The 26,360-nt window shown below is 43.5% G+C and overlaps 1 long non-coding RNA gene across 4 annotated transcripts in view; it reads left to right on the forward strand.

The window, feature by feature from the left end:
• Positions 1–26,360, forward strand: part of LOC135972284 (uncharacterized) — a 44,037-nt gene that overhangs the window by 11,648 nt on the left and 6,029 nt on the right. The window contains exon 5 of one of the 4 annotated variants that reach the window (XR_010588714.1): positions 10,637–10,757. The exons of the other annotated variants lie outside the window; for them this stretch is intronic. This is a non-coding gene — a long non-coding RNA (uncharacterized LOC135972284). Of the gene's footprint in view, positions 1–10,636; positions 10,758–26,360 lie in introns of those variants that run through there. 4 annotated transcript variants of the gene reach the window in all.

A 26,360-nucleotide genomic window follows, 5' to 3' on the forward strand; every position in this document is an offset into this window, starting at 1 on the left:
AAAACAATATAATTTTATGGGACTCTGAAATGACTGTACTAATTGCACTTGACAACTGTTTTGCATCGATAATGCAGAAATAGACAGAGGAACACAGTCCTCAGAACTTAATAGTCAAAGGAAGTTGGTTATGTGAAATTTCATTGATCAGATGCAAAGAAAAGCTGGTTTACTAGGAATGTCATTTACATATATCCAGGCTCTCATTTTCTTTATTTACTGTAATTTGCTGATGTATCAGCCATTAGCTGATCTTAGTCAGTCAGTTTTCTTTGTTTCTTTTACATTTTCCCAACATCTGACATCCAAGCATTCTGAGAGCTTTGGAGTCAAGAAGCAGGTTAGGGAAGGAAGGGGTTACCTTTTAAGAGGGAAATGTGGTCACAGAAATAGAATTAATAAATCATCCTAGTCTAGTTTATTTATAACCTTAACTGTTCTAACAGTTGTGTGCTCTTGCAACAAAGCGATAGGTGCAGGTGTTAGCACTTAAGCATCTTGCTACCTGACCTGTTTGAGCCTGAAGTAAATTATGATCCTCAAACGGTAGCAGACCTCTAACTATCTGACTTGTGGTTGTGATCTGAAATTAAACCAAAATCATTTATCTTTTTATGTAAACTAGTATTTCTGCAACATATCGCCTCCTCTTTTAGGGCCAGATTGTTCTCCACCCCCTGCCCAAGCTCACCAGCTTTGCACCTCTCTGGTGGTACAAAGCTGGCAGAAAATAGGCTCACGCAGTCAGTTGACGATTCTTCTGGAGGAAGGGGGCATGTCATAAGGAGAGGATATAGCCAGAGAATCACTGACCTTTGATCCCTGGCACTTAACACCTTTTGAGGCTTACACAGACAAATATAATTTACAGCAGCCTTTGGACTGCTCTAAATTATCCTTGCAGCTGGCTCAACCTCAGTCACCCCTCGGATCAGTAAGACAATAAGTTTACAGTCACCTTTTCATTCCTTCAGCTGTGCTGAGGGGAGTTCTGGCGCAGCTGAGGATCTGGCCCTGAGGCTGATCCGCACGTTCTCACACACTGACGGTCCTTCTGCAAATGCTGTCTGGAAAATATTTCTGAGAAAGCTGTGAAGGCACAGAGATTTTCTTCAATAGCCTTGTTCTGCAGTAGTGTGTGAAAAGAATCTTAAAGGAAAGAAGAGACTTTTTTTAAAAAATGGTATTTCTGAAGCCGGCTTGGCTGAGGAAAATACCCACTTTATGTAATACGATATCTGCAGTGCACAGAAGTCCAAATAGTAGTCAAGAGATTTTTTTTTTGTTTTTTTTTCAAACCTCAGATAAACTTGGACTTTTGGAGACACTTACTGTACATCTGTGTGGGGTTGATTTGTTTTTTTGTTGGCTTTTTTCTGCGGGGGCCGGAGGGGGCACTTCTGAGAAGATAACCGCAGCATCCGTGATGAACAAGAGCTAAAAAGACTGCTCGCTAAATAACAACAGCTGGAATGACTGTCCTGTGCTCTGGTGACAGGAACAAACAGTGCCTCAGATAATATGATCTTTAGCTCTCCAACGACAACAAGATTTCCCGTAAGATACACAAGTTCAGGAGATAAAGCCCATACACGTTAAGCATTTTTTAAATTGCCTCCAACACTTCCTGCTATGCACTGAAGCACTGCTGCTGCTGGAATCCCAACTGGAATGAAAAGCCTGCGTCTCTTTGACTGGGCCCCTGTGAATACTGTTGGCTTTGGTATCTGACAGAAGGACCTGCCAGTACAGTCCAGTAGCAGCTGCTGGAATCCACTGGCATGCCAAGATGTCAGATACTTAAGCCATTGGTTTCTGTGGCAGACTCAGTCACTTCAAAGAGATGCGACCCTGGGAGAGAGAACTTTTGATTAAAAGGGTGAAATTAGGGGAGGGGAAAGGGAACAAAGAGATGACGGACTGAATTTATCTACCGAAATAAAACAAATCTACACAACCCAAAGGGACACCTGGCTTATGCCTACCTTGGGGGGCAACTGAAACACCAAGGGAGGGATATGCTGGAAAAGAGGAGAGATAAAAATAACAGGGACAACGGTGTGACCAAAAAAGAAAAGGCGAACCATCTCCTAACCATAGGGAGCCGGACTATGTGTCAGGGGCACTCTGTAATTTAGTACCGCTTCTATTGGCTAGCTCAGACACTGTATGAGGCTGGGTTGTGTTTAGGTCTGTATTTCTGTACAAATCAGGTCATGCTGTAAAATTTAGTTTGCTTTTTTGGGTGCTTTTTTTTCTGGAGGATTAAGTTTAAGAATTCTTGGCTATATGATTTTTGGATATAAAGTTTGGCTAACAATTGCGACAATAACAAAAAACCCAACAACAATGCATTATTCTCCCTACAGTGCTTCAAACATCAGTGCTTTGGTTTGGAAATGAGGATGTGTCTTTCTCACCAGCTTGTTGTGGAGGTACTGCCACAGTCCTGTCCCCTTGGGTAAATGGTCATTGGGACTGTTCAAATGCTTGCAATCTAGGGATGTTTCTAGTAGCATCTAAACAAACGTGTACGTTTTTATCAGCTGTGTTTGTGGTAGGATTCTCATTCACTTGCATTGTTTTTTCATTCTTTATGCAGTAATTCATACACTTGGTTATAATTATTTAATATATATATTGTAATAGCAACTAGAGCCCGGGTAGGTCCAGGGCCCCATTGTGCTTGATGATGTAAAATATTGTAAATTACAGGCCCTGCCCAAAAGGACATCCAGCAGGCTATGGGAGAACTTCACCATTTGATCTCCCCTACTCCTGTCAGTCTAGCATCATCTGTGTGACACGTGGAGGTTGGTTGTGTGGTCAGCATTGTCATATACTGACATGGCTGCCCTTTGACTCTGGATTCTCATAACCTGATTCCCCAGTGCAGCGAGTGTAAATCCATTGACTCAATGGAGCAGTGGTTGCCTATGCAGGTGGTGGTGGTAATCATTTGTATTTCCATATCACCTAGGAGCACCAATCAAGGACCAGGACCCTATTGTGCTAGGTGCTGTACAAACTCAGAGAGGTAAAAAGGTCCCTGCCCCAGAGAGCTCACAATGTAAATGTAAGATCAGAAACAACAGACAGACTGACCGGGGAGTACAAGGAAACATTGAGACAACATTGGCCTCATTGATATGCAGTAGTCACAGCACACAAGTGACGTAACTGCTGTCAAGTTTTTTTGTAGATTTTGTGCCAAAGGAATTTTAAGGAGGGACTGGAAGAAGGATAATGAGGTAGCTTTGGAGATATTCACAGGAAGCAACTCCCAGGTGGGAGAAGCAGTGTGGGAAAAAGCATGCAGGTACTTGTTTGAAAATTTAACAAAAGGTGATGGAGACTGGCATCACTGAATTTAGTTCTCCATCTCTTGTAATTCTCTGCAGTCTTAGGACCTAATCTGGCAGTCGAGTTCAACTCCCACTGGAGTCTATTTCGGTAGGTGCAAGAAGCTTGCAGGATCAGACCTGCAAGTAATGGAACTTCTCTGCTTGTTCCATTTCCTCTGACCAAACCTTGATTATTTTTTTGTTTTGTTTTATGCTTTCAGATTTTTGTGGTTTGGGGGATTATTCTTTCATTAATTACTACGCATCATTGGTGTGCTTGCTGCTGTACAAACATAGTAGGCCAGGTCCTGGCCGAAAGAGCTTACAACCTAAATCAGATGCTTACTTTGAATTTCATGTCTTTTGCTTATTATGTGTCTTGTTTTGTTTAGCAATAGTTCATGTGTGGTATTTAATTTACTTTTGCAGGGTTTTATTAACTCTTGCTGTGTCTTTCTAATGTATTCCTCTAAACAATATCGGCATGTTGCAGATTTAGGTTGTCATCCTCCAATTTCAAATTGTCTATCCATATTTCTCAAACTTCAAATCTGCCAGTGTTTGACACCATCAGTCTAAATGAGTGGTCTCCTGGCTCCCAGATCAGGGTATTATCTCCTAGACTACAGCTATTTGGTCCCTCACCTCTCTCTCCCCTCTCCTCTCCTCCCCTCCCACCCGCAAACATGCTCTGGAGAACATTGCCTGACTTGGCTGAACATGCCTCTTGATTCATCTCAAATGTAAAACATTCCGCTGAATCTGGTACACCTGAGAGCCTCTATTGAATCCATCCAAGGTGGCCATTGCTTGGAGGCTCAACCCTGCTGTCAGGGAAGTCAGTGAGAGTGTTTCCATTGGATTCATTTGGAACAGGCACTAGCTGTGTTCTGCAAGATTCAGCCTTATCGACTGAATGCCATTCCCAATATTACACCATTTGGTCACTTTCTGTCATGAGAAGTGTCTTCTGCACGTTGCAAAATCTTTATTTTGGAAAATTTGGCAAAGGGTAACACTTTCAAAAGCACCTAAGCCCTATTGACTTTCAATGGGATTTAGGCTCCTAAGTCACTTTGGTACATTTGAAAATTTTGGCCAAGCTGACTACTGTTTGCACAATAGTTTGTCCTTTCTTTGCCTTCCGATAAGTTGTGGAGCAAAGCAGATGGAAGGAATCTGTTTTCAGTAGACAAGTGTTCACTTCCATCCCACTCGTGCCTTAACAAACTCTGCAGTGTCCTCTTCTATTCTCCCCAGAGCATATACTCTTGACACGACACTTAGTGTGTCTTTTAATTAATCTTTGATGATTTATTTGGATTTCCAGGAAACAGCATCCACATCCTATTTTGCCCTCACCAGATCTCTGCTGGTTTACATCCAACAGAGTTTTGATATTCTTCGGTATCAGGTATTGTTACCTAAGTGGGTTCATTCCAGTACTGACGGTGCCGCATACAGGCCCATATAGCAGTGTGCCTTGACTCTGCAAGGGGATAGTGTCAAACACTGTATTTTACTTAGTGTTTCAACAATTGCAATACGAAGGTCAGACAAGCAGTCCTAGTAAATATCCTGGGGGGTGTTATTAGACTAGCCAGAGATGGATGAGTAGAAAAATACTGGATCAATTTACCACAGTTACCGTAGCTGTACATGGCACAAAAACACCTACAAATAAGAAGGCAACCTGAGTTGAATGGTACATTGGAAAGTGAAGATGGGTTACTCTAAAATAGCTGACTGTGGTTGGACCAAATATTTTGTCATTAACGTTGTCATCTCACAACCTGACATATGAATAGGGACCTGCTCTCCCCTCAAAAACACAAGCATGTGAAATGTGTGAGAGCAGTTAGAAGAAAAAGCCATATTAATTGTACAATAGACTTTTGGTCTGATTCCCAAAGCCTTCATGACACATCCTAAGACAAGTATCCTATGGTGTGTTGAGCACATGTATCAGAACCTCTTTGCTCTTCAGAGCAGCTTGACAAAGCAAGGACCTGATCCATTTGTTTCAGTGGACTTTGGATCAGACACTAAGGGTACGTTTACACTCCAGCTAGATACCTGCGGCTGTCCCAGGCCAGCTGACTCAGTCTCTCAGGGCTTGGGCCGAGCTGCTGTTTAATTGCAGTGTAGACATTTGAGCTCAGGTTGCAGCCCAAGCTCTGGGATCCTCCCACCTTGCAGGGTCCTAGCCTGAGCCCGAACATCTACACCACAATTAAATGGCCTCTTAACCCGAGCTTGAGTCAGCTGGCCTGGGACAGCTATGGGTGTCTATTTGCAGTGTAGACATGCCCTTAGAATAGAAATGCAAGGCTCTGCATCAGTGGCTCTGACTAATAACCAGAAGAGTAAAGTTCTGCTGACTGGTGCAGCAGATGGCAATTCCTGGGCCTTGTCCCCTTTGCAAATGCTATTGCTGGGGCAGAGAGCAGCAAGGACTCCCTTTATACCTAGCCCGAGTTAGGAGCTCAAAGGGTAGAGAGAAGCATATACCTTCTCCCCACTCTTCCATACATGTGCAGGGGCAGAACACAATCTGGCCAAATACAAGTGATTGGTTTTTTTGGTGGGGGGTTTAATGTCCGAGTGAAGAGTTTGTCTTAAAAGTATGGCAAAAGATTCCACTCATAAAAGCAGTACATACAAGAGGATTTGCCTGTTAGTTTTACAAAGGAGAATGACAAATTTGTGCTGTTCAATGGTGTGTAACGCGTAATCCTCACTAGACTATGTAAACAAACAGGAGAAGTAAACAGCAGAATTACAATATCGTGTAAACATTTGTAAACAAACCCTGAGCAGGTCCATTTGCCAGAGCTCATGTAGATGCGTGTCACAACAGCAAGCACGCACACCAATTTAAAAGCCACGTGCATGATGGCATACAACCTCCTGCTTTTTCATGCAATGCGAATATCTGAGAAATAAACAACAATCCCAGTAATTAATTGGGAGTCTGAACTGAGTAATTATGACCACCTTCTGAATGCAAAAAGAGGTGCAAAATCTATTTTTCTCCAATGTTCCCACATTTAATCTCAAATGATGATAATTTACTGATGTGGAAGTAAAGATGACAAAATCATCTGTGAGCTTTACACTAGTCTTATTTTTGAAGGATTATGGCCATTTTCCTAGACTGCACCCTCCATCCCTTTGCCCCCCAGCTCTCCCTGCCGCACTCCCCAAGAGAGATGTTTGCACTGGTAAAAGTGTCCACATTTTAGATGTTCTATTCTGTGGGATCCAATGGCATGGTTTGGATTACAGTGGAGCTAGAACCAAATTGTGAAGTTTAGATTTAGATACGGATCAGGAATCTAACCTTCTCAACCTTCTGGAGGGTTGAGCTCCAAGGTCCTGTTTTGGTTCATAAAATTTAGGCACCAGCTGTAAGGCTGAGTTCCAGAACTGATCTTTCTCAAAGCGGTGTGTGTTCAGCTTTGGGGTTTCAGATCTAATGACTGGGAATGTTCTGAGTTCACTCTCTACAAGGTGGACATTACAGGGGAAATTCCAGCTGGCATTAGCTGGCTGACACAAAGTGGTCTAGCACAATTATCCATTGTCTGATGTGTACCCAATCCACAGAGCAGAAATCTGTTCCTTCTAGGCCACACTGTAGCCTCTTTCATTCAGACAGTAAATGAGGGGGAGGGATAGCTCAGTGGTTTGAGCATTGGCCTGCTAAACCCAGGGTTGTGAGTTCAATCCTTGAGGGGGCCACTTGGGGATCTGGGGCAAAATCAGTACTTGGTCCTGCTAGTGAAGGCAGGGGGCTGGACTCGATGACCTTTCAAGGTCCCTTCCAGTTCTAGGAGATGGGATATCTCCATTAATTAAATTAACTAAACTTTTTCTTCTCCTGTAACATGTCTCATAGGGAAAGGAGTGCTGACCTGGTGAGCAGTGGGTTAAAATGCCCTGTAGTTATTTGTTGTGGTTGTTTAAGCTAAAAATACCCATGCTCTTAAAAAGTTCCTTAACCAAATGCCAGCAACCTGGGTTTGGATTCCTCAATTGTCATTACTAGCACCACAATGGCTTGTGCATGAATTCTATTCTGTTGAATGGAACCCACAAGCAAGACTTCCAAGTGTCCATCAAGATAAGAATGTCCAGCAACTTGCTCATGAATCAGCCTGTTCCAGAGCTGTATGTATCTCTTTCTGACCCAGGATGTGGTTCCAACTTTACTGCTAATTCACTCCTACAAATTAGTTGAAACCCATTATCAGTGTGAGCTTAAAAAGAGGCTTGTGTGCACACATGCATGGGAAAACGAAAGGTTTTCTCATGAGTAGCCAAAAGGTCACTACGTAAATATCTGTCTGGAGCTAGAGCACAAATGGAGTTTCTGCATTGCTTTGTTTCACTGATAAACTTTCAGGAGGCCATTGGGGGAAACTTGATAAAAATAGCTTCATCTTCAGAAGCAGCTGGAGCAGAGTGAAAATGCTGCTTCCTGTCAGATCAAGTGACCAAAGAGTGACATTATTCTCCACCCAACTTTATTCCTCCTAGGGCACTTTTCACATTTTAGTGTAAATATTAACCCATTTTCTATCACTGCGCAAACATGTTGGCAATCCCCATGTGAGATTCCACATACACACTCAGCCATAGAAGACACTTGTCTGGTTTAGGGAGTATAGAAATAAAGGGCTAAACCAAATGTGGGGTGACCCCCATTGATTTCAGTAGTTTCACATGCAGTGAATCTGGCTTGCTGTCTGCAAGACCATATAAGTCTCCTAACTTCTTGTGTAAAAAGGCCAGCCTGTTTCCTTTTCCTCCATCCTTAATTACCATTTTTCCCCCCACTATAGCTGCCTGTTTCTGTAATCTATTCAACATCATTTTATCCAGGGGCCTCAATTGTCATCCCAGGGATCCAATGAGGATTTGCCATTCTTCTTTCATATGGAAATAGCAACATTAACAAGTTAATAGAAAGGTTTGAAATCCATGCAGAGTGCATCTTTGCTATACCTCCTGGACGTGAAAAGAGGGGGCACTTGTTCACAATATGTTTGATGGTTTGGAGGACTCTGCATTTGCACTGTGGCAAATCCTTGATTCCGTTTGTGCATCAGGTTCCATGTAACACCGTCCTAATGTGGTTAATGGTAATCCACTGTCTTTGGCAGAGGAAGAAACCTGGCAGTTTGATGCTCTTTGTTTACGTCCGAGTCTGCCCATTGCATCTGCCAGGTGTCTTCTGGGTTGAAGCTGGATGACAAAAGAGCTTCTCCAGCCACCCAGAATAGTCGGTGGGATTTAAAGTGAGCACAAGGTGGGGAATAAGGTTATCATGGAGTGGGACCTTTTGGTTTGTGAGACCTTTTTTTGTACTCATGCAACATAGCCATCTCTCACCAGATGGTTGGAGGAAGGATGTTTGCAAGGACTGGAAGCTAAGGTGGCAGAGTGGACTTCAGGGAGCCAGTTACAAATCTCATCTCCACATTAGCTGGATACCAACAAGGTCCATGTGTGAGCATATTTCCCAGATGGACGCGTAGTACTCGGCCATGGAATAAACTAGAGCCAGCGGTGCCATTCATAGTTTTCGAGCATCAGAATACCAGCTAGAACCTGGTCGCTTCCAGATTATATTGATGCAACTCTTTGTTTTATGGCTCACCTGTTTCAGATGTTGTTGATAGGTCAGGCTGCACTCGAGAGTGACTGCTTAGGTAGCAGGGGTTAGGATCATGGGCAATTGCCTTGCTGCAGAAGCTTATGTTCTGTGTCCTCTTAGCTTCAGGATTGTTGAGATGGAAAGCTGACAATACCATTTTTGATGGATTGGGTTTGAGCTGCCAGTACTGAAAGTAGTTTTCCATCCTCTTTAGATCAGTATTAAGCATATCATCTGCTTCTCTGAGCAATTTTGCCATTGATTTCTATGGAAGCAGGGTCCCATCCAGGATTTCAATTCTTGAAACTTGTCATGGCCCTCTGTGGGGCTGGGTGTTTCTATGTAATGGTCTTTAAAAATATATAATTTAAAGAAACCCTCATGACAGTATATGATTGGACGGTATCCTTTTGTGGTATCTCTTCATGATGCATGTCTAAGGAACAAGTGAAAAAAGTAAGTCAGTATGACAGGGAAATGCTGGGAGTCCTGGGATAGCCAGATAGAAGAACAAGATGAATTGCCACAAAGCCAAAAAGGCTGTTTGTAATAAATGTTGGAAGATGTACAGATGCTAATCACCCCAGGTAGGCTGCTAGGTCAACGTAGCCACACAATGGCCAAAACCACTTTTAAATAGAGTACTTAAAGGCAGCAAATAGGCCAGACTCTGATGGTACTGAGCCCAGAATTTTATTTCTGTATCAGTCAGTAGTACCCTTGGGAATCTCGCAGACCTTTTAGAGCAATGGGTCTGACATGTGATCTTGAAATGATTAAACAGGCCAAGTTTTAATGGGACTTGGGGTGTATCTGATTTTTTTCATGTCATTTGATAGTCTGAGGTGATCCAAATTGATGTTACATTAATCCAAAACTTTTTGAATGCATTATATTATAATGCTCTGAAGAGGCTATCCTGTTTTGCACTGCATATTGAACACGGGATATTGTGTTACATTGTATTAAGTGAATGTTTCTGCCTCTGGCATGAGGGAAATGGTAAGTGGTATACAATTTAAGGAGATCAGAAGGATCGGCTGTCAAGGGACTGTCCCAGTGGGCTATTAAATTTCACTGGAATGCTGAAACATTTTTATCTACCCATCCCCAGTCCAGCCACTTGCACTGCTCACCTAGAAGCCTTCACTGAATCTGACACCCACTAATTCATGGGAAAAGACATGTCTGCTGAACGTTAAGGAGAGATGGTCTTCCAAATTTTCAGACCAGACACAGCAGGGATGATGTAGTCCAGTCACAGGAAATATCTTTCAAATATTCCTTCCCCAAGGACAAGATGAAAAATTGTTTCCTTTTCCTGATACCCTTGTCATCCAGAGGCCAAGGAGAAAGTCTAGTGAAAGAAGAGGCTTAAACCTATCCATGTCTTACTTGCATTTACCACACTGCTCAGGTTTGAGTTTGATTTGGACCATATGATAGATCTTCTTTAGTGTCTATGCGAGAAAAAGTTGTCTACCTGGATTTAACAATAAAATAAACTTGCTTAATTAAGTTTTTCATCCCCACAAATAATTTACAAAATAATTATACAGGAATGCTTTACCACCACCCCTTCCACTGAATGGCAAACATTGCTTTGTTTGTTTGTTTTTAACTGTTGCAGCAATTTAGTGATGACAACCAGAGCTGGAATGTTCTTGTGGCAGAAAATGCAATTTCATTGAAAGCGAAACTTCCTGTGGGCAAAAGTCGATTTTTGATGAAATCTCATTAAAAAGAATTGGAATAAAAACATTTTGGTAAGGTGGAAACATTTCATGTTGATGTTTACAGAACAGCATGTTTTGACTTTTGTTGTTGTTGTTGTTTTGAGATGACTTTTGTTTTGAAATTTTTTATATCTTTTTAAAATGTTGACATCAAAATGAAATGCTTTGACGCAAAACTAATTTTTTTTAAATGTCATTTTTGTGGGAAACTTCTACACTTTTTTTTTTTTATTCTGGTTCTGAAAGAAAACCAATCTCAGTCATGGATTTTCCCATGAAACAGAGCTGTGTAGGGACCAGAATTCCTAACACAACATTCCACTACCTGTTTTTCAGTGTGTGGTATGTGTTGTCCTCTGTGCCCAATCCACAAAAATACGAGTCTGTTATAAGACCCCTCCCAAATCTCCTCCCTTTTAGTCCTTAGCTCAAACTGGACAGCCCTGTGCTTTTACTTCAGGAGGCCCCAGGTTCAATCCCTGATTATGACAAAGATGCTAGTCATCACCAGTAGACTTTGAAATATTGGAACTACGGATTGGAAATATTGGACAGTATAAAATAAAAACCAAGGCTAAAAGGAGGAGGGAACCAATGGCTTGTTGAATAAGCCTTACTATGAGTAATTCAACAAGTCATTGGTTCCCTCCTCCTTTTAGCCTTGGTTTTATTTTATGCTGTCCAATATTTCCAATCCGTAGTTCCAATATTTCAAAGTCTACTGGTCTTTAAGATTTCAAAGGTGATCCAGTCACCGCCATGTTAGAAATATAAGCACATTTACCAAAGGCGAGAGACACCTGATGCCAAGACTAAAATTTCCTGGCATTTCATTAAATACATTATATGAATTAAATGTCTGGCCTGGACAACAGGATTCCTCAGCATAGGCTTCATGTGTTCAGTGGGATGAAACGTTTGCACAGTTTTGCAGTGCGAGTCTTGTCTTCTCCATCCGGTATGAGAAATCTGTTCTTGGGCTGATGAGCCTTTCGCCGAGGTCATACAGCACAAACTGTGAGGGTATTCCTCTTAGATAATCCACACGCCTCTTTCATGTTTAGATTACCATCTACTCCGAGTACTGTAATATAAACTAGAGGAAAACAGCTGAACCAGCTGAGCGACGAACAGCAGAGGCTAACAGCAGGAGTTTGCCTGGGAGCTGTCCAAGAGGAGGTACGCTAAGTGCTGCATTAGGGGGGCTGTGTTGGTGGGCCTTGAGTGGGCCTGACTGGTATATAAGGGCAGTCAGCAGCGAACCAGCTGAGCGGCGAACAGCAGAGGCTAACAGCAGGAGTTTGCCTGGGAGCTGTCCAAGAGGAGGTACGCTAAGTGCTGCATTAGGGGGGCTGTGTTGGTGGGCCTTGAGTGGGCCTGACTGGTATATAAGGGCAGTCAGCAGCGAACCAGCTGAGCGGCGAACAGCAGAGGCTAACAGCAGGAGTTTGCCTGGGAGCTGTCCAAGAGGAGGTACGCTAAGTGCTGCATTAGGGGGGCTGTGTTGGTGAGTATCTGAGTGCCTGCTGCTGGGACAGTTGGTCAGTTTGACCGTGTGCTTGATTGCTTGCTTGTTTGTTTGAAAAGTGTGAATTGGGAGTGCTTTGTTCCAGGTGGGCCTTGAGTGGGCCTGACTGGTATATAAGGGCAGTCAGCAGCGAACCAGCTGAGCGGCGAACAGCAGAGGCTAACAGCAGGAGTTTGCCTGGGAGCTGTCCAAGAGGAGGTACGCTAAGTGCTGCATTAGGGGGGCTGTGTTGGTGGGCCTTGAGTGGGCCTGACTGGTATATAAGGGCAGTCAGCAGCGAACCAGCTGAGCGGCGAACAGCAGAGGCTAACAGCAGGAGTTTGCCTGGGAGTTCGCGTGGGGAGAGCGCACTGAGGCTTTCATCTGCAGGTTTCTCCGAGTAGTTCCTGCAACAGTTGAGCAAGCTCTTAAGAGGACGGTGATATGGAAGGTGAGCGATCAGCTGTTGTAACCTGCACAGGTTGTGCCATGTTTGTCTTTCTTCCGCAGGACAGAAGTGACTTTGTCTGTACAAAGTGCAAGCTGGTCTCCATATTGGAGGAGAAGGTTCGAGGGCTGGAGAAACAAGTATCGACTCTGCGTTGCATAAGGGAGAATGAAGATTTCCTGGACAGACGTCAGGAGATGCTTCTACGGCCGCAATGTTCTGAAGATTCAGAGCAGGCGCAGCAGGGACAGAAGGATTGTGAGGAGGTTTGGCAGCATGTGACCTCCAGAAGAAGAAAGAGGAGCGTCCATGCACCAGCAATGGAGTTACAGGTGAGCAATCGTTTCCATGTTCTCTCTACAGGTGCTAATGCGGAGAGTGGACTAGATGGCCCATCTGAGGGAAGGGAGCAGAAGAAGACTCCACCGATTGGAAGGCAAAAGATGCACTGTCCTAGGGATGCGGGTTCCACGACCACCACTCCCAAGAGGAGGAGGAGGGTGGTGGTGGTCGGGGACTCCCTCCTCAGGGGGACTGAGTCATCTATCTGCCGCCCCGACCGGGAAAACCGAGAGGTCTGCTGCTTGCCAGGAGCTAGGATACACGATGTGACGGAGAGACTGCCGAGACTCATCAAGCCCTCGGATCGCTACCCCTTCCTGCTTCTCCACGTGGGCACCAATGATACTGCCAAGAATGACCTTGAGCGGATCACTGCAGACTACGTGGCTCTGGGAAGAAGGATCAAGGAGTTTGAGGCGCAAGTGGTGTTCTCGTCCATCCTCCCTGTGCAAGGAAAAGGCCGGGGTAGAGACCGTCGAATCGTGGAAGTCAACGAATGGCTACGCAGGTGGTGTCGGAGAGAAGGCTTTGGATTCTTCGACCATGGGATGGTGTTCCAAGAAGAAGGAGTGCTAGGCAGAGACGGGCTCCACCTAACGAAGAGAGGGAAGAGCATCTTCGCCAGCAGGCTGGCTAACCTAGTGAGGAGGGCTTTAAACTAGGTTCACCGGGGGAAGGAGACCAAAGCCCTGAGGTAAGTGGGGAAATGGGATCCTGGGAGGAAGCACAAGCAGGAGAGCGCAAGAGGGGAGGACTCCTGTCTCATGCTGAGAAAGAGGGACGATCATTGAGTTATCTTAAGTGCCTATACACAAATGCAAGAAGCCTGGGAAACAAGCAGGGAGAACTGGAAGTCCTGGCACAGTCAGGGAACTATGATGTGATTGGAATAACAGAGACTTGGTGGGATAACTCACATGACTGGAGTACTGTCATGGATGGATATAAACTGTTCAGGAAGGACAGGCAGGGCAGAAAAGGTGGGGGAGTTGCATTGTATGTAAGAGAGGAGTATGACTGCTCAGAGCTCCGGTATGATACTGCAGAAAAACCTGAGTGTCTCTGGATAAAGTTGAGAAGTGGGAGCAACAAGGGTGATGTCGTGGTTGGAGTCTGCTATAGACCACCAGACCAGGGGGATGAGGTGGACGAGGCTTTCTTCTGGCAACTAGCAGAAGTTGCTAGATCGCAGGCCCTGGTTCTCATGGGAGACTTTAATCACCCTGATATCTGCTGGGAGAGCAATACAGCGGTGCACAGGCAATCCAGGAAATTTTTGGAAAGCGTAGGGGACAATTTCCTGGTGCAAGTGCTGGAGGAACCAACTAGGGGCAAAGCTTTTCTTGACCTGCTGCTCACAAACAGGGAAGAACTAGTAGGGGAAGCAAAAGTGGATGGGAACCTGGGAGGCAGTGACCATGAGATGGTCGAGTTCAGGATCCTGACACAAGGAAGAAAGGAGAGCAGCAGAATATGGACCCTGGACTTCAGAAAAGCAGACTTTGACTCCCTCAGGGAACAGATGGGCAGGATCCCCTGGGAGAATAACATGAAGGGCAAAGGGGTCCAGGAGAGCTGGCTGTATTTTAAAGAATCCTTATTGAGGTTGCAGGAACAAACCATCCCGATGTGTAGAAAGAATAGTAAATATGGCAGGCGACCAGCTTGGCTAAACAGTGAAATCCTTGCTGATCTTAAACGCAAAAAAGAGGCTTATAAGAAGTGGAAGATTGGACAAATGACCAGGGAGGAGTATAAAAATATTGCTCAGGCGTGCAGGAGTGAAATCAGGAAGGCCAAATCACACTTGGAGTTGCAGTTAGCAAGAGATGTTAAGAGTAACAAGAAGGGTTTCTTCAGGTATGTTAGCAACAAGAAGAAAATCAAGGAAAGTGTGGGCCCCTTACTGAATGAGGGAGGCAACCTAGTGACCGAGGATGTGGAAAAAGCTAATGTACTCAATGATTTTTTTGCCTCTGTCTTCACGCACAAGGTCAGCTCCCAGATTGCTGCACTGGGCAGTACAGCATGGGGAGAAGGTGACCAGCCCTCTGTGGAGAAAGAAGTGGTTCGGGACTATTTAGAAAAACTGGACGTGCACAAGTCCATGGGGCCGGATGCGCTGCATCCGAGGGTGCTAAAGGAGTTGGCGGGTGAGATTGCAGAGCCATTAGCCATTATTTTTGAAAACTCATGGCGATCGGGGGAGGTCCCAGATGACTGGAAAAAGGCTAATGTAGTGCCCATCTTTAAAAAAGGGAAGAAGGAGGATCCGGGGAACTACAGGCCAGTCAGCCTCACCTCAGTCCCTGGAAAAATTATGGAGCAGGTCCTCAAGGAATCAATTATGAAACATTTAGAGGAAAGGAAAGTGATCAGGAACAGTCAGCATGGATTCACGAAGGGGAAGTCGTGCCTGACTAACCTAATTGCCTTCTATGATGAGATAACTGGCTCTGTGGATGAGGGGAAAGCAGTGGATGTGTTATTTCTTGACTTTAGCAAAGCTTTTGATACTGTCTCCCACAGTATTCTTGCCACCAAGTTAAAGAAGTATGGGCTAGATGAATGGACTGTAAGGTGGATAGAAAGCTGGCTAGATCGTCGGGCTCAACGGGTAGTGATCAATGGCTCCATGTCTAGTTGGCAGCCGGTTTCAAGTGGAGTGCCCCAAGGGTCGGTCCTGGGGCCGGTTTTGTTTACTATCTTTATTAATGATCTGGAGGATGGTGTGGACTGCACTCTCAGCAAGTTTGCAGATGACACTAAACTAGGAGGCGTGGTAGATACACTAGAGGGTAGGGATCGGATACAGAGGGACCTAGACAAATTAGAGGATTGGGCAGAAAAAAACCTGATGAGGTTCAACAAGGACAAGTGCAGAGTCCTGCACTTAGGACGGAAGAATCCCATGCACTGCTACAGACTAGGGACCGAATGGCTAGGTAGCAGTTCTGCTGAAAAGGACCTAGGGGTCACAGTGGACGAGAAGCTGGATATGAGTCAACAGTGTGCTCTTGTTGCCAAGAAGGCTAACGGCATTTTGGGCTGTATAAGTAGGGGCATTGCCAGCAGATCGAGGAACGTGATCGTTCCCCTTTATTCGACATTGGTGAGGCCTCATCTGGAATACTGTGTCCAGTTTTGGGCCCCACACTACAAGAAGGATGTGGAAAAATTGGAAAGAGTCCAGCGGAGGGCAACAAAAATGATTAGGGGTCTGGAGCATATGACTTATGAGGAGAGGCTGAGAGAACTAGGATTGTTTAGTCTCCAGAAGAGAAGAATGAGGGGGGATTTGATAGCAGCCTTCAACTACCTGAAGGGGGGTTCCAAAGAGGATGGAGCTCGGCTGTTCTCAGTGGTGGCAGATGACAGAACAAGGAGCAATGGTCTCAAGTTGCGGTGGGGGAAGTCCAGGTTGGAGATCAGGAAAAACTATTTCACTAGGAGGGTGGTGAAACACTGGAATGCGTTACCTAGGGAGGTGGTGGAGTCTCCTTCCTTGGAGGTTTTTAAGGCCCGGCTTGACAAAGCCCTGGCTGGGATGATTTAGCTGGGAATTGGTCCTGCTTTGAGCAGGGGGTTGGACTAGATGACCTCTTGAGGTCCCTTCCAACTCTGATATTCTATGATTCTATGATTCTATGATTCTATGAAAAACACTGCAGAGAGAAGGAGCTAATTCAAAGATGGGAGCTTTTCTAATGACCCCCAGAGTGGATTTGATGTTAGCGGCTTTTTAATGGTTTGAAGACAGAGGCACAAAAAGTCATGATGATAAAGAAGGCAGAGGTATCCCACAAGTTTACTCCCATTAAATATATTTTTTTAAAATACATATGCTGTATTTATAGACCAGTTATTTGGGAGTTGATTTCCTTTCCTTTGATATCAATGAACTTGTGCTTCATTTTAAGCACATTGTAACCAAAGTCACATTCAGCCTGAGGGAATCACTGGAATGTGCTTTTCCTGGGCGGTGGTGAGCAGAGTACCTACAGAGAGTTCTCTCTTGCATCAGTGGGGGGTGCATGTGGATGGGTGAATGTGTGCTAGGGGCTAGAGAGAGGATCTGAACATTCAGCCGAGGAGCCATGTCTCCCAGAGGAAAGCAGACATCCTAGCACGCTCCTTTAGAAAGCCTGAAAAATTCTAATTGATTCATGTCACATGTGGGGTAGTGTTGCTTTTTCTTCAGCAGAATCTGGGTGTGGTCGTTCCAGAATAACTGTAAGTGACGGGGCAACCATTCAGCTAGAGAAATCTGCAAGAAGAACACATTTTCTTGAGCTGCAACAGATGCCTTTCTATCTAGCCAGAAGAGCAGCCGTGGATTGGCACTGGCTGGTTATGTTTACTGATTTGTCAGGCGTACGTCTGGGATGGTGATTTTGAGTAGAAGTCCAGGGATATGGATTTAACCCAAGATTGTAATGTGTTTGAGTCAGCATTAAGACTTACAGATGTGGGGCAGTTGGCTGTATGACTGAAGGTTTGAACATCACCACCATGTTGCTAAATCTCATGATTTTGGGGACCTGACTCATGATTTTGGGAATGCCATGGGTTGGCAATACTGTGGCGGCTTGCTTGAGTTCTGTGAGCTTTTCAGATGCTTCCCTGATCAAAAAAACCAGGACCGTGGTCATGTTGGGTGATATTGGCCCAGCCACTCTATACCACTTAGGCCCTGCAGTACGCCCTGCAGACTGTGCGCATGGATTGACTGCATGAAATGTGGGGGGACTTCATGTGCTTTGATGTGGGAGCTTCATGCTGACTCTGAAGGAAAGGAAAATTGGGGATAGGCTGGGAATCCAGCTGTGTCACTCCTGGTTATGTTGGCTCTGGAAGGATAAGAGGAGTGTTTTTTAAAAGGGAGGGGCAGCAAAATCTTTACTGTCCTAAAAGTCAGCAGTTGTCATACTGAAAACACATAGGGCAGCAGATCTGCTGAGTAAGAATGTGCCATTTTTGCATTCACTTTTCAGTGTGGACCCATACTTTAAAAGGGACAGAAAGGGTGTGTTGAAGTCAGTTATGTAATGAGGACTGCATTGCCATATGTCAGATAAAGAAAGCTTAATTCTGCTTATGAACCAGTCTTTATCTTGTGGATTCAGAATCCAGTAGAAAGATTTGAACCAGGAAAAGATGATAATACATGGTTTGACAGTATCATGACCATGATGCATTTAACCTCAAAATATCCCCTGGTGGTTGTTTTGGGTAAGGAAGGTTGAATCTTTAAAGTGACACTTGGCCAAAATAGAATGATAGTTTTTAGCAACATGGGGAAAGACTAGACCCAAACAACAATGAGAATCTAACGCCCCTGAGGTCAATTATGTGACTTCATGTTTAAAATACATGCAGTACGCCAAAGCTGGTCCCTCAAAGTAGTACAATCCATCCAGCAATGCTGTTAAGACAGAGACCATTGTCATGTGCCAAATACTGAAAGGTTTTATGGAAGCAGTACAAAAATAAACAACTGGATGATAATCTGAATACGTCTGCATCAAAACGGAAACTAACAGTGCTAAAGAATGGTGCACCATTTCCAGGCGTAGTATGTGTATGCCAGAGCAGAGTTTCCGATGAGAAACACATTATTAAGCATTCCCCATTTAGGGCACAATTCTTGCGGGAGCTGAGCACTCTGACTGCAATCCAGCAGAGCATTTAAGCACACATGAAACTTGACTCAAGTACCGACTCCTGTTGACTTAAATAGAACTATTGAAGCAGCAAAGAGTCCTGTGGCACCTTATAGACTAACAGACGTATTGGAGCATGAGCTTTCGTGGGTGCATCCGAAGAAGTGGGTATTCACCCACGAAAGCTCATGCTCCAATACGTCTGTTAGTCTATAAGGTGCCACAGGACTCTTTGCTGTTTTTACAGATCCAGACTAACGCGGCTACCCCTCTGATATAGAACTATTGAGGTGGTTAAAATTAAGCACATGCTCAAGTGTTTTGCTACATCTGGACCAGAGCCCTCCGCATCTGTTCATAGATTCCAAGGGGAGAAGGGGCCATTGTGATGATCTAGCTGCCCTCCTAATTAGCACAGGTCACAGAACTTCCCCAAAACTATTTCTAGAGCAGAACTTTCAGAAAAAATATCTGGACTTGATTTAAAAATTGTCAATGATGGAGAATCCACCACTGCCCTTGATAAATTCTGCCAATGGTTAATTAGCCTCACTGTTAAAACTGTGTGCCCTAGTTCCAGACTGAATTTGTCTAGCTTCAGCTTCCACCCATTGGTTTGTGTTAAACCTTTCTCTGCTCGATTGAAGAGTCCATTATCAAATATTTATTCCCCATGTAGGTACTTATAGACTGTAATCAAGTCACCCCTTAACCTTCTCTTTGTTAAGCTAAATAGATTGAGCTCCTTGAGACTATCACTAAAGGCATGTTTTCTAATCCTTTAATCATTCTCATGGCTCTTCTCTGAACCCCCTCCAATTTTTCAACAACCTTCTTGAATTGGACTGGACATAGGATTCCAGCAGTGGTCACACCAGTACCCAATACACCAGTAAAATAACCTCTCTACTCCTACTCGAGATTCCCCACTTTATGCATCCAAGGATTGCATTAGCCTTTTGGCCACAGCGTCATACTGGGAGCTCACATTCAGCTTCCTATTCACCATGACCCCCCAGACTATTTCAGTCACTGCTTCTCAGGATAGATGTGATAAAGGAGGGGGTAGCTCCCTTTTATGGACACCCAGCCAGCCAGTAGCTATAAAATCCCTGTTAGTAGCTGTTCTCTAATTGCTCTACCTGTAAAGAGTTAAAAAGTCTCACTGCTATGCTATGCATCGGTAAAAGGAAGTGAGTGGGCATCTGGTCAAGAGAGCCAATGGAAAGGCTAGAACTTTTTAAAATTGAAAAAAGACTCCCCTTTTGTCTGTCTGTTCTCCCGGGGAGAGGCGGACAGAGAAGCTGCTATGTTGTAAGAAGCTTGGGCGAAGTATGAAAAATCATCAGTATCATACCTAGAAACTAATCATTTAAAACCCCAGATATGTAAGTAGATCAGGAAATGTCTAGGAAGATGCGATTAGGTTTATCCCTTTTATTTCATTATGGCTTGTGGATTCCTCTGTGCTAAACCCAGGTACTTTTGTTTTGCTTGTAACCTTTAAGCTGGACCTCAAGAAAGCTATTCTTGGTGCTTAATCCTTGTAGTTGCTCTTTTAAAATCTAGCAATAGCCTGAGTTCCCAGATGTATTTTCTTTCCTTTTTTTATTAATAAAATTTACCTTTTTTAAGAACAGAATTGGAATTTTTGTGTCTTAAGAGGTTTGTGCACGTTACTTAATTAGCTGGTGGCAACAGCTGATTTCCTTTTTTTTTTCTTCTTCTTCTTTCTCAGCTCTTCCCCGGAGGGGGTGTGTGAAAGGGCTTGAGGGCACCCCACAGGAAGGAATTCCCAAGTGTGCCTTCCTGGGCTTTCAAGCAGTTCTTCACTTGGGTGGTGGCAGCATTTACCAATCCAAGGTCAGAGAAAAGCTGTAACCTTGGGAGTTTAATACAAGCCTGGAGTGGCCAGTATTAATTTTTTAGGATCCTTGCGGGCCCCCACCTTCTGCACTCGAAGTGCCAGAGTGGGGAATTAGCCTTGACAATAGAGTATCCCATTCTGTGTCTTTGCAAACTTTATCAGTGATGATATGTTTTCTTGCTGCTTAGTGAGTTATAAGATATTCACCATCATTTCCCTTGTTGGTTCCTTTACAACATAGGGACATAATTCATCTGAACCTTCTGGTACTTTGCCATATTGGTTTCTTGCAGCCAGCTGATCACTCTCTATCAGTAACTTGTCCTCTTCATTCTTTACTCCTCCTCCAATTTTTGTTATCTGCAAACTTTATCAGTAATTTTGTTTTCTTCCAGCTCACTGATTAAAAATGTTACAGTGTAGGGCCAAGAACTGATTCCTGTGGGACCCCACTGGAAACACACCCTCTCGGTGATTTTCCATTTACAATTACATTTTGAGATGTATCATTTAACTATTTTTGATCCATTCATGTTAATTTTATACATGTTCTAGTTTTTTAATCAAAATGTCATGCACTACCAAGTCAAATGCCTTACAGAAGTCTATCACATCAACACTATTACCTTTAGCAACAAAACTTGTAATCTCGTAAAAAAAAAATCAAGTTAAACAGGATCTAGTTTCCATAAACTCATGTTGATTGACATTATGTTACTTTCCTGTAATGCTTTATTAACTGAGTATCATATCAGCCACTCCATTGTCTTGCCCAGGATTGATATATCAGACTAACAGGCCTATAATTATCTGGGTCATCCCTTTTACCCTTTTAAAATACTGGCACACCATTAACTTTCTTCCAGTCTCCTGGAACTTCTCCAGTGTTCAAACCCTTATTGAAAATCAACATTAATGATCCACCAAGCTCCTCAGCCAGCTTTTAAAACTCTTGGATACATGTTAGCTGGACCTACTCATTGAAAAATGTCTCACTTTAGTAGCTGCTGTTTAACATTCTCCTGGGATACAAGTGGAATGGAAAGACAACATATGATATGACTACATCATCTGTTTTTTCCTAAATACAGAACAAAAATATGCATTAAACACTTCTGCCTTTTCTGCAGTATTATTAATTCTACCATTTCCATTTAGTAATGGACCAATACCATGCTAGGATTCTTTTTGTTCCTAATGTACTTTTAAAAAACTCATTCTTATTGTCCTTAGATCTGCTGGCTCTTCAGGTCTGATGTTAACCTGACAGTGTTCCTTTCAACTTTTTGGGTGAAATCCTGGCCCCATTAAGTCAGAGTGTTTTGCCATTGACTTCAGTGGGGCCAGGATGTCACCCTGTTTCCATACCGATTAAAGCTCCTTCAGCTCTATCCAAGCCTCTAGTCAGAGTGGACATCAGTGAATTTCTACCACTATCTTTAAAATGGTCTTGAGACACTGTCCAGTCTTGTGGATAAGTCTGATACACTGTTTAGAGAAACAGGATATCAAATAATGGCACAGAGCATCTAAAAGCCCAGAAACCTCCAGGGGGCATGGCGAGCAGGCCCTCCATTAGATTTTTCTTTGAGTGGTAACAAACCAATCCAGCTGAAATGGGCCCTGTCTTGTCTAGCATCGGCTCTGCCATCAATACTGTACGTTCTGAGGATGGGTGAAGAGGGCTACCTGCTGATGAAGGTAACATTAATCAGCTGGAGAATTCATTCATCACTGTTGACTCTGAGACTCCTCATGTACACTGCTGCAACTCCACTCTCGGTACTTTCTCTACAGCCCTTTCTCTAAGCCAGCCAGAGACCTGGGACAGTGACAGTGAAAAGCAACCCAACTGTCATCTAAGCCTTTGAAACTCACTCCCTAGGGTGGTTCACTAGTACCCAACATTTGGCAATTTTCAGAAGACAAGAGGTGTTTATTTGGTTTATTTTTTGTTAATGTTTCCCTTCCCTCACTTTGCTGGTCAACGTATCTCTGAAGGCAGTAGAGATGGTGTTTGATTCAACCCACTGTGGAATGCTTATGTGTTTGAGGCTTTTATAAATAGCACGACTTGCTACACACTGATAGTGGCATTGTAAACATGCAAAGCCATTTTCCGCAATACAATACATATTTAATTTGAGAAACCCTGCCTTCCTTTACATAGGCAGACATGTTTTTCAAAAAGTTGTTCTATATTTGTTCTTTCACCACAAGCCTAACACCAGTGAAATAGCTGTCAGACCTGTGAGGATTTGGACACCATAACGTTCAGAGGTATCACACCTGCTGTTTTATACATGCTGTATAATTAGAAATGAGTAACTTCCAAGCCAGTGTGCACTAGAAATGCATTATTGGATTAATACTCCTAGGGCCATGTTGTATGATAGACTAGTCCAGTAGATGCAGTGACCGGCAGAGCTGTTAGACTGGCTGCAACAGGATTGTCTCTGAAAATGGGAAGAGTGGGAAGTATTAACTGCCATTGCCAAGACGCTTAAGATGGGGTTTTCAAAAGGATTCATTACTGAGCTTCTCCCATCAACTTCAATAGGAGACCGAGTAAGAGCAACACGGAGTGCTTGGAAAGTCCCACCTTTCCTCTCTTCAGAACTGAGTGTTGCTATCCGAGCCAGGGCCTTCCTGCCACCTGGTGCTTCTGAAGCACCGCTGGGGAGAGAGGGGCCGCAGGGTGAGAGGACAATGGGTGGAGAGACCACCAGAGAAGGGCACAGCACCTGGAAGGTGTTAATCCCCAGAGTGGCCAGGAGGAGGTGCCCGTAGCAAGGAGTGGACTTTGTGACACCATGTCACATACCCTCTCTGTTGCTCAGTTTCCTCCTCTATAAAATGGGGTTGAGAACATTTCTGTGCTTCGTAAGAGTGTGGTGAGGCTACAATCATTACTGTGAAGTCCTTGAAGATGTTCAGGTGGAAGGCACTATACAAGGGCAGACCATTATTCTCAATCCTCAGGGAAACTTTTCTCTCTCTCTCAAGCATCCAACAGGCGACCTTCTTCTGCCTGCTAATCATAAACACCCATCAATTGTTAAGGACTGTGCCTGAAGGAAGTTTGTATGTAATACTGAGACACCTGATAATGTGATCAGCTTTAAAACAAGAAAAATAAACAGCCTGAGGGGGCTTTTGACATGCCTCATGGATATTAACCACACCTGCTTAACTCAGTTGTGCGTGTATATACAGAGAACTACATATGGGGCATAGCCTTTCTTGCAAGCTGTCATGCAAGGTTGACTTACTATGTACGTGTTGCTTATTAAAACTATTGCTATGAAGATCAAACTGAGCAAGAGACTTTCCGAGAGAAGATTATCTCCCAGAAAGTGAAAACATTCAGGTACCCGCTTGTAAGGTATTGATTACAAACAGAATGGGAAGGAATCTGTCTCATATTGCTTCATTTTACACATCTCTTTTGTTCAGATCAAATATATGTAAGAGAAAGAGGTTTGAACCTGTTCCTGTTGAAATAATGGCAAATATCCCACTGCTAAATCGGAACAGGAGTGGGGCCCAAAAGGCTGGTCACAATTTTTCCAATGAAAATATTTTTTTTCCATTGGAAAATGTAGCTTTGTCAAAAATGAAATTCCCATGAAAAATTGTTTTCAACAAAAGTGATCCCGTGAAGCAAAATGAACATTGTTGCATTTCTAATCCAGAATTTCATTTAGTTGTGGACAGATACAAAGTCTGTTTAGGGTAACAAAGTCCATGCCACTGTCATAGTATCAACCATGATCTGAGACTTGGGACTGAATACTTGGCATAGTATCAACCATTCCCACATTTAGATAAATCCTCTAAATCTGGATTACAAGTTAAAAGTATCCTGGTAGGTCCCAACTCTACTCCCTTTGAAGTCATTGGCAATATTACCATTAGTAAGAAAGGGAGCAGGATTGGATGCATTGTTGTCTCAGCATTTTGCCACTTAATCATACAGTGGCTTATTTTTTTCTGGCCTCCTCCCTTCCTGTGTTGTTTCCGGGGATTCAAAAATAAGATTGCAAAGTTTGCAGGAAACAGCTCTTGCTATGAATCTGCACACAACACACAAAGGAGAGGTCTGTAACCCAATCCTGCCATGCTGGATGTTCCGACACTGAACATGAACAACCCCAGGGAAGTTTTTTGAGAAGATGTGAGGGAACACGCATGGTCTGGAACCTCTCCTTTGTTCCCTGAAAGACACATCTGGAAAGTTGTAGGAGCTTGAGGTCCTTCCCTGAAAGGGGTTATAATAAATCAATTGTGAATTACTGCCAGTGCGTTGCAAAGCCTCTAAATCCAAAGACAAAACACTGAATTGTGGAAATAGAAATTGGAGGGTCATTGGGCCCTCGCTCCTGTTAATCAATGTGCAGCAGCAGTTAAAAAGGCTAAGAGAATGTTAGGAACCATTAGAAAAGGGATTGTTTGTCTCATTATCTATCATAATGCCACTATAAAAATCCATGGTACTCCCACACCTTGAATACTGTGTGCAGTTTGGTCACCCCATATCAAAAAAGATGTATGAAAACTGGGAAAAGTACAGAGAAGGGCAACAAAAATGATTAATGGTATAGAACAATTTCCATATGAGGAGAGATTCAAAAGACTGAGACTTTTTCAGCTTGGAAAAGAGATGATTAAGGGGAGATATGATAGAGGTCTATAAAATCATGAATGGTGTGAATAAGGAAGTGTTATTTACTCCTTCACAAAAACAGAGGCGTGCTTGTGGCACCTTAGAGACTAACAAATCTATTTGGGCATAAGTTTTTGTGGGCTAGAACCCACTTCATCAGATGCATGGAGTGGAAAATACAGTAGAAGGTATAAATACACAGCACATGAAAAGATCGGAGTTGCCATATCAAGTGGGCAGGTCAGTCTAATGAGACAATTCAATTAACAGTAGGATACCAAGGGAGGAAAAGTCACTTTTGTAGTGGTAATGAGTGGCCCATTTCAAACAGTTGACAAGAACGTATGAGTAATAGTACGGGGAAACTAGTATGGGGGAAATTAGGTTTTGTAGTGACCCAACCACTCCTAGTCTTTATTCAGGCCTAATTTGATGGTGTCCAGTTTGCAAATTAATTCCAGTTCTGCAGTTTCACATTGGAGTCTGTTTCTGAAGTTTTTGTTGTTGTTGAAGAATTGCCACTTTTAGGTCTGTTGAGTGACCAGGAAGATTGAAGTGTTCGCCTACTGGTTTTTGAATGTTATAATTCCTGATGTCAGATTTGTGTCCATTTATTCTTTTGCGTAGAGACTGTCCGGTTTGGCCAATGTACATGGCAGAGGGGCACTGGATGTCCCTAGCCTCTGTCTCCTAGAAGTGGGGGAGTGAACACCAGGGGACAGTTCCTAGACGTGTAAACTATCACATCTCTATTGAAGTCAGTTTATACTAGCTGAGGCTCTGACCCAAGATTCAGTCCCAAGTCTCAGATCATAACTCCATCAGTCGGATGATCTACTGGCAAACATAGAAAAGCAACATCCAGGAGACTCTTCAGGATTTTTTCCAAGTCAAGTTTCCTAAAGGTGGAGGAGAATAATAAAGTAGAGATTCCTAAAACCTGGAAATAATTGTGCTATTAAGTTGACATGTGATCTTATATTCAATTCATTGCTAAATAGGAACTGGAGGAGAATGTGCTTGTAGAGGTCAGGACTGGAGCCCAAATGTCCCATTTCAGGTCTACAAGCAGATTCCCGAGACACTTGGGAGATTCAACAATGGAAGTTTCAGCATTTAATGAAA

This window comes from Chrysemys picta, chromosome 6 (genome assembly GCF_011386835.1).
Source record: "Chrysemys picta bellii isolate R12L10 chromosome 6, ASM1138683v2, whole genome shotgun sequence".
Lineage (NCBI taxonomy): Eukaryota > Metazoa > Chordata > Testudines > Emydidae > Chrysemys > Chrysemys picta.